Consider the following 18,166-nt stretch of genomic DNA (forward strand, 5'->3'; position numbering starts at 1 on the left):
TTCTGGCTCGTCCTAAGGTCCACCGGGGGTGAGAGTCTTCCAGGGCAGGTAAAACATGTGTTTCCCGTGGGTGAGAGTCTTCCGGGACTGGTGACCTGGGTCAACTTGTTCTCCATGTATCTTTTGATTGCGCCGTTGGATCTCTGTGATGTAGACTGATATGGAAAGCTGGTTGTCTCCTCTTGATTGTCTCCAAATTTGTGCTGGATCGGACGGTGAGAAAGTCTTCATTTGAGGCTGAAATTCTGACGGTCTGACTCTGAGCTAAAGATGTAGATTTCTTCCATTTTGCCATCATATTCCCTAAGTTTCCTGAAAAAAACCTTGAAACTACAAATACATGGAAATCATAATAAAAATTTCTAAAACAAAATCAGGTGTTATCAAGGCTCCAACTAGATTGATTAGACACCAAGCTGAATGAGTTTCTTGATTTACAAGCTATTGCTGAATCTAACCTCTGTTTGAAATTGGAGTCCATGTGCATTGATTTTAACAGGAAGCTCGAATTTCTCTCTGATCATATGAAGACTCTAAATGAACAAAAGCTCAAGGATGATGCAATTCTAGAGCAGAGGCTTAAAGACGTTGAAGGAGAGGCGAAGAACACAATCACCCTCCGTCATGCACTTAAAGAAAGACGAGGGTGTATAAGTGTCCTGATCGAAGATTTGGAGAGAGATTTCAAAGATAGCAAGTGGTACTCTGACGGAGACAAGCTAGAGATGAAAGAAGAGATGACAAAGATCACAAACAACACTGAATAGCTTGATGCTACTTTATATAAAGTTGTGTATGTTTTTCCAGGGTTAGGCGATGGAGAAGGGGATTTTTCCCTGGATCCATTCTTCTTTCTCCTTTCTATTTAATTAACTTTTCTGTTTCATCTTTTGCATTCTTTCATGTTTTTTATCATTCTTTGCATTATGTAGATCTGTCCCAGAGAGTCAAGTTGTTTAAGAGTTTTCGATAGGCATACATGTTCGATTAGAATTTCTAAGTTTCTAAACCATATTCTGGATCTCATCTCTTCTAAGTTGTTCATATTGCATGAGAGTATATTCATGACCTATTCTCTGAGCCTAGGATGGATCAGAGCCACGAGAGTGCTGTATCAGATCATCCATACCTAGTTCTGAAGAACATAGTCTCTACAGGAGTCGAGAGCTACCTGTAGAGAAGATGTGAGCAAACAAATTCAATAGTTAATGCATGAACTTATCTTTGGCATGAGAGTGAGAGTTAATTGTCAGATTTAAAAGATTAGTTGATAAAGATGGGGAGAGTTGGTTAATCATATGTGTATTCCAGTCCCATGCAGATCCCATAAATAGATGAAGATAAATCGCTCGGAGGCTATTTGGAAATGCTTTGACATCGATTAGAGTAAAGTGGAGAAGTATAAATCGCCCACTATGAGTCTAGAGTCTATAGTTTGAGTCGAACACCGTTGAGATATTCTTTTAGCAACTCATTTGCATTGCATTTTATTTCCGATAAATATTAGACTAGGTTAAGTTTAGGATCCATAACCAAAAAAACACAAACCCCCATGAGTTTATGACTTTGCTTACTCTCCCATTTTGGTGTTTTCTTGCATATTGACATCTTTCCTCTGGATCGACACCCTATGTCCTACAACCTACATCTGTGCACTTTTAGACATTTGGGTTTTATAAATTTAAAACTCCGGAACAATGGGCTTGCAAAAGACGAGCACCCCTGAGGCCCAACAGTGTTGGCTATTCTTGAATTGCTCTTATCTTCTCTTGATCCACTCGCAATACTTGAGAACTTACAACAAAAACTAAAAACACAAGCTCATCAGTGCAATAGGTGCACATCTCCAAATTTGAGCTGGATAAGACGGTGATAAAGTCTTCATTTGAGGCTGAACTTCTGACGGTCTGACTCTAAACTAAAAATGTGGATTTCTTCCATTTTGCCATCTTTTTTTCCCTAAGTCCTGAAAAGAGCCTTGAAACTACAAACATAGAGAAATCATAATAAAAGTTCCTTAAACTGATTAAAACCTTTGAAAAAGCATTTGAAATGAATGGTGAAAATGGGTACAAATACGTTGTTATCAAAAAACACAACAGACAAGGGGCAGCCGCACAAGTCTTTGTAGCTCTAGGGTTTTATTAAAGAAGAAAGTTCACTCTTTATTGATAATAGGCAAAAACGTGAGTCTACAAAGCTGCATATGGGACTTTATAAATATTCTGTCAGCTGTGACCTTTTAGGGTCGACACAAAACAAAAAAGGAAAGCATGAAACAATACAGACTCTGTGAAAAGTAAAAGAACAAATCGAAAACCCTATAATCTAAAAACGAAAAATAACAAAAGGACCAAAAGAAAAACCTGCAAAACAAGAAAAGGAAACTCGTTAATGAATTCAAATTTAAATCCTTACCTTGCGTTAGAGGTGGCTCGAAGTGGGGTTGTCCTTTTCTTGGACTTAAGAAATCACTAGCAATGTTGGGCCTAGATGAGTCTTTAGAAGCGGCAACATTTCTAAACTCGAGTATGGGCTTGGTGCCTTCATCTTCACGGCATCATCTTCATGGCTTGCTATGTTGAGTCGTTCCATTGTTTTGATGAGATCTTCATGCTCCTCTTGCATCCCTCCCTCATGTTCCTTGTGCCTGATCAAGTCCTTAGTGGCTCGTACATGACAGGAATTTTCAAGTCTTGGAGTTGTTTTGTGCTGGTGTCCTCATCACTCACCGACGAACTGCTTTACGCAGTCTTGCACAGTCCAAGCTAGTCAGGACGTCTTGCCAAATTGGCTACTGAATTAAGTGAGTACAACATTGAGTACAAGAAACGGACTAGCGCGAAATCACATGTGTTAGCCAATTATTGTTATTGAACTTTCACCCTAACTGGTCAAGACTGATTTACCCGAAGCAGAAAGGTGAGAACTTCACGTTGATGGATCCACATCCCACAAGGGGTCTGGAGTCGGAATTCGGCTGAAAACTTCGACCAGAAAACTATTGGAACAATCATTTTGATTAGAGTTTTCCGTTTCCAATAACGAAGCTGAATGCGAAGCACTCATCGCCAGTCTCCGACTTGCTAAGAGTATTTGTGCACAACACATTCATGCCTGCTGTGACTCTCAAGTCGTCGTTAGTCACTTCAGCGGGGAGTATGACACCAAAAATGATCGAACGGAGGCCTCCCTACAACTCGTGAAGCAACTCGCAGCAGAGTTCAACACATTTAGCCTTACTTAGATCCCTCAAGGAAATAACGCGCCTGCCGATGCTTTAGCAGCTCTTGCATTGAATTCGGATCCACATCGCAAGCGAAGGATTCCGATGGAAAGTATTCCAGGACCAAGCATCAAGACTATAAAGGATTGCAACACTGCTACACGGCGAAGGGATTATGAGGCTGAACCAAACTTGAACCATCATTACGTCAACAAAAGCATAGTTCGGGTGAAACAATTTACCGTCTGACTCTGATGGTCGGATTGACGAGGTCGACCTCATTGAAGAAGAGGAAAACGAAGCCGAACTTCTCCCCGAAGGTTGTCACGATCCATTACATATGGACGAAAACAACGATGACGTACCTCCGCATTGGAGGCAAGAAATTATAGCATACATAGTGATGCAGAGCTACCACTGGACAAATGAGAAGCATGTGGACTAAAGATGCCTGCAACCCTGTATATGATGATCAGAGACGGCTTATTCTGATGGAGCACGACATGAATTCTTCTCATCTGCGCATTTCGCAAAGAGATCAAGGAAATTTTAAAGAGAGTACATGAAGGATTGGGTAGAAATCACTCTAGAGGTCGGTCTCTCGCCCTCAAGATAAAAAAGCGAGCTAATTCTTGCCCATAATGATTTCGGATTGCGAAAAATTTGTCGCCAAATGCAAGAAATGTCAACGGCATGGTCCTATGATTAATCTACTACCCCTTTCCTGTTTAGTGATGGGCGATGCATATTATAGGCCCCTTTTGCCGATCCACAACTCAAAAGCATTTCATCCTTGTCATGGCGGACTACTTCACCAATTGGTTCAAAGCAAAAGCCTTTTCGGAGATACATGGAAACGTCGTCAAGAAGTTTGTCTGGAAAAACATTATTTGCCGACACAGGACTGATATATTCATAAAATGCCTCATTTCGTATGCATATTTATTCCAAATCATGGTCTCATTTCATACATTTTGGGTCTTTAAGCATTAATTTAGGACTTAGGACCTTGCATTAGGTCCAAAAGAGTTTTGCGTGGTTAGGAGTGTCAAACAGGTTCTTTTGGAGGTTAATCGGAGTGGAAGATGTGAACCAGGTGGAGAAATGGTGTTTGAATGATCAAAAATGGTGAAAAAGGGCATTTAGTAGTCTCTCGGCAAAACACTGTACTACAGGTCGATTTTCCTCGGCTAAAAACCATACCGCGGGTAGGATTTCTCGGCCAAAACGCGTACTGCGCACATGAGCCTCAGCCAAAAGTCTCTTGTGCCAATACGTTTCAAAGATTGCATTACCGGAAGGTCTTCCCATCCGATTCAGCGTACAGGGTCTTCAGCAGCAATCAAGATAATTGAGTCAAGGTTCCAGAACAGTTCGAATCAATGGATTTGGAGCAGTGAGCTGAACGATATAGACAACGAAAGACAATCCTGTCTCGCATTCATTCCGGAGCAATCCAATATGCCTCAAAGACACCATTACTGCAAAGCCTTCCCATCCGATCTGGCTTCTGGGGTCTGCATATAAGTTTGGGAGCATTGAATTTAGTTTCCATAAAGATTGGATTCATGAGATTTGGAGCTGTGAGCTGGGAGATATTTTAATCGGAAGAAGGACACGTCTAGAAGCCAATTCAGACCAGTGCAGTACACTCAAAGATCGGCCATCCGGGAACCCTTGATCTCCCCATATGCAGTTGGGTCCTTCACAAACGTTTTATCTGTTTGAGTCATCTATCTTGAGGACTTGGTCTTGTGTCATTTGGATCACTGAACGGAAAGTTACATAGAATAGAAGAGAAGCATGTCATTCCGGGTTCAAAGAGCTTGCTGAGCACTAAGTGTTTTTCTTGTGCCTCAGTTTGAACCCCTCAGTATCTCTGTGCACCAAGGTCTATTTGTGAAGCTTTTGGTCCCAACTTTTGTCTGACCCCTCAGTCATATAACACCGAGGCATGCTTGCTCACCACCCTAGTCCCCAAACGACTAAGTGTCAAGCTAAAGCATCTGTGGCGATTGATCTGGGATTTGCCTAAGTGTTAGAACTGACCTCGGGAAACCCCCTCGCCCTCACTACAACGAGGCCCTATGTCACATGACCATCTTGACCTAGACCCCTTGGCCTGACTACACCGAGCTGCACATCACACACACCAAAGATGTAAAACCTTGCCCTCACCACACGACTTGTTCTATGCCGAGGTGCTATGTCCGAATGAAATAGGCCATACCTAGACCTGACCCCTCTGTGTGACACATACCGAGGCCTCTTGTCATGGACCCAGATCACAAACAAGATTGCTTCACGTTCAAAGACCTTAACCGGATCAAAGCTAGAGTTCACACATGTTCCTGGGATATTCTTCATTTTTAACCCAGTTTCAAGACCCCTCGGTGTGTGGCCTCGGTCTAGAACTTCTTCAGGTGACCTGATAACACAATATTTGTATTCATTTTCATTGATTTCAAATGCCTTTTCAAAGGTTTTAATCAATTTTAGGAACTTTTATTAGATTTCTCTATATTTGTAGTTTCAAGGCTCTTTTTCAGGAAACTTAGAGAAATAGATGGCAAAATGGAAGAAATCCACATTTTTAGCTTAGAGTCAGAATGTCAGAAGTTCAGCCTCAAATGAAGACTTTCTCACCGTCTGCTCCAGCTAAAATTTGGAGACAACCAGCTTTCCATAGTAGTTTACATCAGGAAGATCCAACGGTGCAATCAAAAGATACATGGAGAAAAATTTGACCAAATTCACCAGTCCCGGAAGACTCTCACCCGCGACAAAGTAGTGTTTTGCCTGCCCCGGAAGACTCTCACCCCCAGTGGACCATATCCAAGCCACAAAGGTCCAACATCAAAGCCCATTTCGCCATTTCTCTTCAGAGAAACCCTAAATGAGACCTGGAAGACCTTAGGACTAAATACATTTCTTAGCAGTCATAAATGGGTGTGTGCTCCTTTAATGAGATTTTGAGCCACCAAACTCTGTTTTTCTAGGGTTAGGCAATAGAGAATGGGATTTTTCCATTCTTCTTTCTCCTTTCTATATAATTAACTTTTCTGTTTCATCTTATGCATTCTTTCATGAGTTTTATCATTCCTTGCATCATGTAGATCTGTCCCAGAGAATCAAGTTATTTAAGAGTTTTCGATAGACATACATGTTAGATTAGGATTTCTAAGTTTCTAAACCATATTGTGGATCTCGTCTCCTCTAAGTTGTTCATATTGCGTGATAGTAGATTCACGACCTATTCTCTAAGCCTAGGATTGATCAGAGCCACGAGAATGCTATATCAGATCATCCATACCTAGCTTCAGAAGAACATAGTCTCTACAAGAGTCGAGAGCTACCGGTAGAGAAGATGTGAGCAGACAAATTTAATTGTTAATGCATGATCTTATTTCTGGCATGAGAGAGAGATTTAATTGTCAGATTTAAGTGATAAATTGATTAAGATGGCTAGATTTGGTTAATCATACACATGTCTATTCCAGTTCCATGCAAATCCCAGAATTAGATGAAGATAAATCGCCTGGAGGCTAATTGGAAATGCTTTGACACCGACTAGAGTAAACCGGAGAAGTCTAAATCGCCACCTATGAGTTTAGAGTCTAAAGTTTGAGTCGAACTCCCTTATGATATTCTTTTAACAATTCATTTGTATTGCATTTTATTAACCGTAAGTATTAGATTAGATTTAGCTTAGGATTCTTAACCAAAAACCCCAAACCCTCATGAGTTTATGATTTTGCTTACTCTCTGATTCTTGCAGATTAGATATCTTCCCTCTGGATCGACAGCCTAAGTCCTACAACGTACATCATTGCACTTGCAGACACCAGGGTTTTATAAATTTAAAACATCAGGACCAATGGGCTTGTAAAAAACGACAACTTTAGGCCAACAACCTGGATCAGAACCTCATCCGAACCACCACCAAGGAGACTCGCGAGCTCTGCACCACCAAGATGAGCCCTATTCGCCACACCTGGTGAACCGTCGACCATCTCATCCCTTACCTCATCAGATTCTGCACCAGAATAATGAGAATGATCGATTTAGGCTCCAACTATATCGATTAGACACCAAGCTGGATGAGTTTCTTAATTTTTAAGTTATTGCTGAATCTAACCTCTGTTTGAAATTGAAGTCCATGTACATTGATTTTAACAGGAAGCTCGAATGTCTCTCTGATCATATGAAGACTCTAAAGGAACAAAAGCTCAAGGATGATGCAATTCTAGAGCAGAGGCTTAAAGACGTTGAAGGAGAGGCGAAGAACACAATCACCCTCCGTCATGCACTTAAAGAAATACAAGGGTGTAGTGTCCTGATTGAAGATTTGGAGAAAGATTTCATAGATAGCAAGTGGTACTCTGACGGAGACAAGCTAGAGATGAATGAAGAGATGAGAAAGATCACAAACAACACTGAAGAGCTTGATGCTACTTTAGATAAAGTTGTGTATGTTTTTCTAGGGTTAGGCGATGGAGAAGGGGATTTTTCCCTGGATCCATGGTTCTTTCTCCTTTCTATCTAATTAACTTTTCTGTTTTATCTTTTGCATTCTTTCATGTCTTTTATCATTCCTTGCATCATGTATATCTGTCCCAGAGAGTCAAGTTGTTTAAGAGTTTTCGATAGGCATACATGTTCTATTAGAATTTCTAAGTTTGTAAACCATATTCTGGATCTCATCTCTTATAAGTTGTTCATATTTGATGGGCTTGCGGGCCTAGGATTATTTTTTTAACAAGCCCGTTGGTCCTCCAAAAGTTTTAAATTTATAAAACCGTAGTGTCTGCAAGTGCACAGATGTACGTTGTAGGACTTAGGGTGTCGATCCACAGGGAGGATGTCTAATCTGCGAGAAACAACAAGCTGGGAAGTAAGCAAAGTCATAAACTAATAAAAGTTTTGGGGTTTTTGGTTAAGAGTCCTAAACTAAACCTAATCTAATATTCACAAGAAATGCAATGCAAGATGAATTGTTAAAAGAACATCTAAAGCATATTGACTCAAACTAAAGACTCTTAAACTCATAGGTGACGATTTAGACTTCTCCGGTTTATTCTAATCGATGTATGATGGCATTTCCAATTAGCTTTCCGGCGATTTATCTTCATCTGTTTCTAGGAATCTGCATGGAACTAGAATATACATATGTATGATTAACCAACTGTCGTCACCTTAATCAACTAATCACTTAGATCTAGCAATTAACTCTCACTCTCATGCTAAAATTAAGATCATGCATTAGACATTGAATTCGTCTGCTCACATCTTCTCTATAGGTAGCTTTCGACTCCTGTAGCGACTATGTTCTTCTGAAGCTAGGTACGGATGATCTGATACAGCAGTCTCGTGGCTCTGATCAATCCTAGGCTCAGAGAATACGTCATGAATCTACTCTCATGCTTTATGAACAACTTAGAAGAGATGAGATCTAGAATATGGTCTAGAACAATAGAATTCCTAATCGATATATATGCTTGTCAATATCTTCAAACAACTTGACTCTCTGGGACTAATCTACATGATGCAATGAATGATGAAAGACATAAAAGAATGCAAAAGAATGAAACAGAAAAGTTAATAAGATAAAAAGGAGAAAGAACAATGGATCTGGGGAAGAATCCCCATCTTCATCGCTGATAAGTAAGATTTTTAGGTCTTAGATGGATTATCAATCCCTTATGTCACTTGCAGTACAAAGGGTATCAATCCAAATGTGTGGTAGTTAGGCACTAGTTTATGTGACAAATTCTTAAGTCAAGTGAGACAAGAAAGATTTTTGTGTGAACAAAGAAACAAGAAAGCATAAAACAAGAAACAAGCAAGCAAGATGATTAACTACTAAACAAAGCAAGCAACCAAACAAAATGATGATAAAAGAAATGATGAAAGATAAACCTCTAGATGTGATCTTTGATTAGGGTGCTTTATATACTGATTCATGATGCTAAGAACATAATGCAACACTTGCTACTCTTTAGTCTAGGCTTCTTAATCAGATTAATCCACTCTCATGACAGAAATCCTTTTGCAAATCACTTAATCAAGTCTAACAACCATTAGAGATAATCAAGCAATCAGCAAGCATAATGTTCCAAGCCTAATAAGTGACCAAACAATCTTTAACAAAGAAAGACTGAATCTTTTACAGAAAGACATAACAAGCAATCACATGTTATCAAAACATTTTAACTTAGAACTCTAATCTAGATTAATCCTCTCATGAAGGCATTAACCTCTACACTAATCCATTTTCAAATCAAATTCTCATTTGTGAAATATGAATCAATGAGCATTAAGAAACAGTTCTAATATGTCATTTATGCTTCGAACAAACATTCCCATGGCATTTAAAACATAAACCCTTAAGTTAGCTCTTTCGGGCATTTCATCAAACACTTTTGGTGCATGGAATGCCTATGAACCCAGATTTCACTTTCCCAAGGAAATCTGGCATTAGGAGCAGCTAACTAAGGAAATGAAATGAGAATCTAGGACCTAAACATCACAAATCAATCATCTAAGCACCCTAATCTACACACCTAGAAGCTTAAAAGAAAACTACTCACTAATCATGATGAACACACAATTTCTTTTGCAAGAGGTGATGTTAATCATGATTAAAAGTAAAGATGAGATGAAGAAATGATAAGAAACAGCTTTAAGATGATTAAATCTGCTAGATATCTCTTGATCAAACTCGTTTTTACACTAAAGAGGCAAAGAAAACAAAGAGAAAAAGACTTAGGGTCCGAATGGTGATAGTGTTTTTGGCTGTGAGGGAAAAGCGGTTTTAGAGTGCGGTACGGTTCAATTACGGTACGTGCGGAAAAATATATTTGCGGAACAAGTGCGGTTTGTATCAAATAAGCGGTACAGAATAATGTTTGATTGGTAAAAAAACAATTTGTGGTCCACAGTAAAATGTTTGAAGAATAAAAATTAAAACACGATACGAATTACAAGTTATAAATAAATATGATATTGAATTAGTATATTGTATTATTGTTTGTTTATGTAAAAACATTATATATTTGTGAACATTAAATATCAAAATTTAATCATATAATTTTTTTTTTGATATATATACTATTAAATCAAGTAAAAAACAAAAAAAATCATAACAATTAAAACAAAAATACAACAAAAAATACCATCAAGTATTTGATTTATCCACAAACAATTTTTTTTACACATTTACTAATGTATTCAATAATTTTAGAAGTTATAAAAATTGTTTATAACTGATAGGAGATCAGTTTGATTTGGTAATTACAATTAATTTTATGTTGGTGTTATTCTAATTTTATATATTTCTAAATTAAACTGACCGTACTCTAATTAGAGAATTAGTCGATTCATATACATGTAAGTTGATATACTTTATTCTTCTTACTTATTTTAAAGCTGATTTTATTTAAAATTTTTTATTTTTTTCTTTTTTTATGATAATGTTTGTTTATAAAAATGAAAGAAAGAAGTGAGATAGTTTTACTTTTTTTGCTATATCTTAATAATTTTTATTAATTAAAAAAATTTAGAAAAGAAAGAGAAAACAAAATATGCCCATTTTATTTATATGTATTTGATTTATTAAAAGATTTTATATTTTTTTAATTGATTATGTACGTTTTTTGGTTAAAGGGAAGAAGGGAAGAAGTGAAAATGTTATATGTATATCTTTAATCATATATAGAAACTTTTGTAGTTAAAAAAAATTAAAAAAAAAAAGAAAAAGGTTATGTACAGCGGTTTTTGCTTATACCGCAGGGGTAATAGAGCGTTACATGTTTTACTTGCGGTATTTCGTTTTACTCGCTGGACAAATCCGTGAATCATATTTAAAAAAAAAGAAAAACGGAAATGAAGCTTTGGAAAATTTCTGATTGGTAACAGAGAGGTGGTTTTTGGTCCTTTTTTTTGAAAACTGGTTTTTGATGGTTACCATTATAGCCTTAGTATGCTGATAATGACTAAAACATATATATAGGTAGGGTTTCTTGCTGGGCCAACATAGGACAAACTAGGCTTTGGCCCCAAAAAGGCCCACAAAAACGTCATGAAGCGAGAATGTATCGACCAGATTTCAGTCGGTGCAGGAGGTCGATATTTCTTCGGCAATTTGAGAGTGGTTACACCGAGGCGCTACATCAGCTGAACTCACCTCGGTGCGGCGTTAAGGATAGCTTCGGGGGATCAATACCCAGCAGGATTCAGTTGGTGCAGGACGTCGATATTTCTTCGGAATTTTGGCTTCCAAAAGCCAGCCAAAATCGTCAAGGTTCCAAGGTAATACCGACCAGATTTTGGTCGGTACTCCTTCTCGATATGAATGTAGACCGCTTACACCATATCCTTCATAACTCCTTGCTCACTGGTCCAAACCTTGATCGGTCAACTCCATGAGCCAGATGGTTCCTTCAGCTCCACATTTGGTGAAGGGTTTGGGTTCAGATGACGTCGGCAAGGGCTTCGTTCCACCGGTTCTTTGATGCGCGTTGCTTTGGTCCTTTATCCGCTCCGAGACATGTACTGCTTCTTATCGCCGTAACTTTCAGCTCACAACTCCAAATAGGACGATCTCAAGTTTTCTGGAAACTATACGCGACCCTCTTGATTCGGTATGAAGACTACAGAGGCTGAATCCTGGTGCAATTCCTCCTTCTCAGGTGATAAAGTTGAGGGATTGTCGGCTCCATAACATTTGTCCGAGTCTGATGCACATAAGGTGATGGTCTCTCCATGGCTTTTGTCCCAATTGCTCCCAATTAGCCCCAAATGACCTGTAACCTCTCCAAAAGTGCAAAACTCTCTAGGACCTAATGCAATTCCTAACTAAAGACAAAAGCAAAGACAAATATATGTAATACTACCTAAATGTATGCATGAGACTCAATATTTGGACAAAAATGCAATCCTAGACATGACAAAATATGAGTATATCAACTCCCCCACACTTGTCCTTTGCTTGTCCTCAAGCAAACAAGAACAAATGAGAGAGAGAGGTTGAATGCATGGGAGTTCATATTTCCTTTGAGAGAAGTGACCACTAAGAGAATTCAAGTTCATGGTCAATATGCAATGCAAAACCATACTTTGATGTATCAACTCAACAGTAATCTCCACAAGTTCTCCTATTCCTCAACTCTTTAACATTCATTAAGCTTTTTGCCAAGTGGATCAAATGATGCATTGTTTAAACAAACAGAGTTTGGCTAGGGTGAGGTTATGAGACTAAAATGATCTCATCAATGTCTGAGTGGGTTCAATGCGGCAAAAGGATCTCTCTATGAATGACCAAACTTTGGCAGCATGCTAAAGGTAAAAAGCAACCTATGCATACAAGGGCAATGACTCATCCCACCGCACACTCTACTCAAAGTTTCATCAATTGCTTACTTTTCACACTCATTCTTCTCTAAGGGATTCTCTTTTCCTTTTCATACACAAGTCTTGGAGTTCAAACTTTACACAGCTCTTTTTCACTTTCTTTTGTAACCTCTAGCCTCTTTTTCTTTCCTTTTTTAGAACATTTGAGCTCTTTGACTTCTTTTCTTTTTCTTTCACTTAGAGGCTAGACTCTTTCTTTCCAAAACACTAGAGTTCACTTTCTTTGACTCAAAACTTCCAAGAGTGATTTCTTTTCTTTTTCTATCCCCTAGCTCTCACCCTTCTCCTTTTGTTTCCACTCATCTCTCCTTTTTCCACTCACCAACAATTATTCCCCCACACTTAGTTCTGGCCAAATCTCTCAGTTCCTTGATGATGGAACTTACCACTCAATGAGACTTGCCCTTGTCGCCCTGATAACACCGGATGTTGACCATTTTTATGGATCACTTTAATATCTTTTACAGGTGTTTTTACTCCATTTTCAAAGTTTTTCAAAGGATTTCTATGTTTCCGGATTTTAAAAGACTTTTCAGGTAATTTGGGATAAAGAGGCACAAAATGGAACAAAAAGACTCTTTTGGATAAATGCAGACCGTCAGAACTCTCATGGAGAGACGAAGACCTTCTCACCATCTGATCACCTTCAAAATTGGACAACTTATAGAAGAATCAACCATCTTTCAAATGCACTTGGTTTGGAGACATTCCAACGGTTGGATCTCAAGATATTCCATTAGCCCCGGAGCCACTCGAAGTCGGCCAGCAAGTCACGCGACCGCGGCCAACAACCTATTTCCCGCGGTCAGAAGCCTCCCGACCGCGGCCAACCACTCAATCCCGCGGTCACGTCACTCTCGACCGCGCCATCAAGCTCCGAATTAAAGCCCATGTATCTGAAGCCCAAAGTCATTCTCAGCCTTGATTCCGGAACCTAGAGACCCTGGAGTATTGAAGACTATAAATACATGTCATTTAGGTCGTTTTTAGAGAGACCCTTGATACTTTACAGAAACCCTTTTCCTTTAGCCGTTTTTATGAGATTTTTGTAGAAGATTGTTCAAGTCCGAGTTCTTCAATAGAGAAGCTTTCTTTATCTCTTTTCTTTACTGTTTTTTATTACTTTTACTAAAACCAATGATGATGTCGACCTCAGCCATGTCTGAGTAGATCCCGAGTTGGGCTTAGGGTTCTCGAAAGGGGCTCTCATAATCGATTAAGACATCTAGGTTTATAGATCTGGGATTTCGACCTGTTCTCTGTTTATTCTTGTTCTTATTGCATGTATGCTTGATTGGTCACCTAGTATCTGATCTAGATAGTTAGTGTTGCGAAAGTTTTCATTAAGTATCAGCCCTAGAATGAAACAGGCGATTTTTCCGTAGGAGTGGAAACCTACCTGCAGCGAGATGATAACACCGTATTTTGACCACTTTTATGGATCGTTTTGAAATACTTTTTATGTGTTTTTAATTGCTTTTAAGTACTTTTATCACGTTTTTCTAGTATTTGTAGTTCCAAGACTCTTTTCAGGTAACTTAGGGAAAAGCTTAACAAAATGGATAGAAAACCAGATTTCAGCTCAGAGTCAAACCGTCAGAAGTTTACCCATGATTGAAGGCCTTCTCACCGTCTGATCCAGCTCAAATTTGGAGACCTTAAAGATGGAAGTATCAGCTTTCCAGTGCACTTTACAGCTTGGCAATTCAACGGTTCAATCAAAAGATACGCAAAGAGCAAGATGTCCCGTAAACCAGCTGGCCAGCACTTCCACCCGCGGCCAAAAAGCATTTTCCCGCGGTCAGGAGCATCCCGACCGCGGCAAACCATACATTCCCCGCGGTCAGAGCACTCCCGACCGCGGCCTTCAACCTCCAAGCCCAAAAAGCCCATTTCTGAAGCCCACATTTGGAGAAACCCTAAGTGACGTCCAGAGAGGTCTTGAGCACTATAAGTACATGTCTTAGGAGCCCTAGAACCTTAGAGAACCGAATTATTTACTTCATACTTTCATTGTTTTTGCTTTAGCTTTTAGGGAGAGAGAGATTTGTTCTCTTGAACCCTTGTTCTTTCTTTTTCAATTTCGGTTTCTATTCTACTTCTTAATACTATGTCTTTGATTTCGTTCACTATGTCTGAGTAGTTTATTGTTGGGATTAAGGGATTTTTGATGGGGATGTATATGTTCGATGAGGATTCCATTGGCTATTGAGCTGAATCTTAGAACTTTTTCTTCTGAATTCGTTTTTACTGCATGAGAGTAGCGTCATGAACTACAATCTGATCCAGATGCTTGGTGACACGAAAGTGTTCATCAGGTATCAGATCTAGTTTGGGAGAGCAAAACAAACATAGTAGTGGAAACCTACCTATGGGCGATTTGTGAATTAGGACGAGTCTTAAACATAATGCATCTCTTCTCTTCCAGGGCCAGAGTGGAAACCTACTGGTCTGGGTTGAGAGAGATAGTTGTCTATGATCACGACAGTGGCGTATTCATACGTCCGTGACTCCAGTTCGAAAAGTTTAAGCTAAGATCTTACAAAATTTCCTCTCTAGCAATGTTTTGAATCGTTCGTACCCCAGAGAAAATTTCCTTGAACCCCAACGCCTTTTCTCCATTGATTTACACCGATTTTTCTTTAAGCTTTAGTTCAATATTGTCTTTCCTTTTTAGTTCATTTTCATTTAAGCATTAGAATATCCGTTTTTATCATTTTTAGTTATTTTTGTTAAGTTTAGTTATTACGCCATTTAATTTCCGTACTCTCTTTTAATATTTTGTTTTTACATTTTAAAGACACCACCAAACCGCCACTAAACCGTTTTTGTTCTAGACTTCCTTACTTTAACTTATTTCAAAGGCTTTTTGCAGCAAAAGATCCCCCTTCCCTGTGGATTCGATCCCTAAGTACTACAATTGATCAGCTGTGCACTTGCGGCTATTGATTTCAATTAGGGTAAAACTTGACACACCCTCGACACCCACATCAGATCAACATCACGAGATCGTGAGTATTGACGAGTCTTGTGCAGCTCTTGCGTTCTCTCCCTTCCAGGGCCAGAGTGGAAACCTACTGGTCAGGGTTGCGAGAAACAGTTGGTTATGATCACGACAGTGACGTAGTCATACCGCCGTACTCTAGCTCTAGAACCCATATATCGTTATCCGTCAATCCCAATCTTTCTACCTTAGTGTTGAAACCGATTATGATCCCTTAGAGTTCCCAAAAGCTCAGCGTTTTAAGCCATAGTTTACAATTCATTCGATTTTTATTTGCTTACTTAGACCTGCATTTCAATTTTCTTAGTTCGATATTTTACTTGCTTTAATTGCCTTTCATTCGATATTTTACTTGCTTTACTTGCCTTCCATTCGATTTCTTTACTTGCTTTCTAGGATAGATTTATTTCCTTTCTCTTGTTTTAGTTTAATTCGTGATAAACAACCAACATTTAAAAACCAATCTAGTCTAGACATAAAGTTAAAAACCGTAGAAGAATACCAGACACACAAATCTCTGTGAATTCGATCCCTAAATACTACAACTGATTAGCTGTGCACTTGCGGCTTTCATTTGATTAGCTGTGCAGTTGACACGACATCAAGTTTTTGGCGCCGTTGCCGGGGATTTGTTTCGCTGCCTTTTGTTATTTTTCTTGTTTTAACTTCTGTTCTAGACACCTGATCTCTAGTTCTTTCTTAAAGTTTTGCTGAACTATCTTTCCCTTCTTTTGTTTTTCTCTGAATTGCATGAATACCAGGTGTAGACCTGCAGGAGATATTCCAATTCTAGACGAGATAGACAGACACGAAAGAGAACTTCGAAGACTGAGACGAACGCAAGGAATGGCCAACAACGACCAGCCTGGAGGTCCTATTAATCGAAATTTAAATATGGACCAAGACGGGTCCAAACATGGAGAAATTGAAGAGAATGATCACAGAGGAGGTGATCATGCTCGACAGAATGAAAAGGAGGATGAGGTTCTTCCAAGAAACCACCATAATCGCGATAGAGAAGAGCGTGAAGACCCTGATGCACATATCAATGCAGCCGATGGTGACAACCAAGGAATGCAGCTGAATGGACGCATTAACCGCCCTGTTCAGCAAGCAAATCAACAACGAAGACAAGCCAGAAATCATCGAATAGCTGATTTTGATGCACCTACTCAAAATTTTCAGAATCGATCTGCGATTCAAGTACCATTTCCGTACCGGAATGAGTTTGAAGTCAAGCCACAAATCATCTCATTTGGTGAAGCAAAATCATTTACATGGAGTTCCTTCTGAGCATCCAATGGACCATATTGAGCTCTTTGAAGAAATTTGCAGCATGATGAGAAGAAATCAAGTTCCACCGGACTATTTAAAGTGTAAGTTGTTCCGTTTTTCATTAGCAGATAAAGCTCACTTTTGGTTGAAATCTTTGCCTGCAGGATCGATTACTAATTGGGAAGAATGTAGAACTGCTTTCCTGAACCACTTCTACACTAAGTCAAGGTCGAATCAGTTAAGAACAAAGATCTCAAACTTTCAACAAGGGCCAACTGAATCTTTCTATGAAGCCTGGGAGCGTTTTAAGGAGTATGAACGTGATTGTCCTCACCATGGATTTCATGGATCAAGCCTGCTGAGCACATTTTACCGAGGTTTGCAACCAAAATACAAACTTTCAATTGATACAGCTAGCAATGGAGATTTTGGACAAAAGACGATAGCCCAAGGAAGAGCTCTCATCGAAAATTTGGCTCAAGCCAATAGCAATGATTGTCCTGAATACGATCGATTGATGAAGCAGGTCGGAACAGACAACAAGGAGATAACCGAGTTGAAGAACATGGTGAGCCAGCTTCTGAAGAGCAACAATCGCCCGATCCATGCTTGTGAAACCAACAATGGCGCAGAAGATGAAGGACCTAGTGATATCGATCACATTAATCAAGCCTTTCAAGAAGAAGATGTGAACTACGTAGGAGCACTGGTGCCATATCAAAATCGCTCCAACAATAGCTTCAACAACAACTTCCGGAATGCAAATTACAACAATCTCTCTTACCGCAATCCAAATGTGGAGAATCCTCAAGACCAGTACTACCCACCTCAGCAAAAATCCTTCCAAAACAAGTTTCAAGGTGGAAACGTTGGAGGAATAGTACCATATCAACCGCGACAGCCATATAACTACCAAGGTACGGGTTTTATGAATCAATTTGTACAACAGCAGGGAGTCACGACGAACCAGCTAGCTTCACACATCGGTAGACTTGAACAGTCTATCCAACAGCTCGTTATGACGAACGAAAAAGCATCTAAAGACGTGAACGTGAAAGTTGACTGCATGTACAATGATCTGAACGGTAAGTTCGAATCTTTATCTTCGCACGTCAAAAAGCTAGACGTGCAAGTCGCCCAAACAGCCGACTCTATGAAGAGGCAAAGTGGAGTTCTTCCAAGAAGAGTTGAAGATAACCCTAAGAAGTTTTGCAACGCCATAACCACATTGCCCGAAGAAGAGGCCGGAA

At 39.3% G+C, this 18,166-nt stretch overlaps 1 non-coding gene across 1 annotated transcript; it reads right to left on the reverse strand.

Annotated features, from left to right (window-relative positions):
- Positions 1-17,152: 17,152 nt before the first annotated feature.
- Positions 17,153-17,258, reverse strand: LOC112085726. The gene has a single exon (XR_002899025.1). It is a non-coding gene; the product is annotated as a small nucleolar RNA R71 (small nucleolar RNA).
- Between the last annotated feature and the right edge of the window lie 908 nt (positions 17,259-18,166).

Source organism: Eutrema salsugineum, unplaced genomic scaffold (assembly GCF_000478725.1).
Source record: "Eutrema salsugineum unplaced genomic scaffold, Eutsalg1_0 scaffold_3, whole genome shotgun sequence".
In the NCBI taxonomy this organism is placed as follows: Eukaryota; Viridiplantae; Streptophyta; class Magnoliopsida; order Brassicales; family Brassicaceae; genus Eutrema; species Eutrema salsugineum.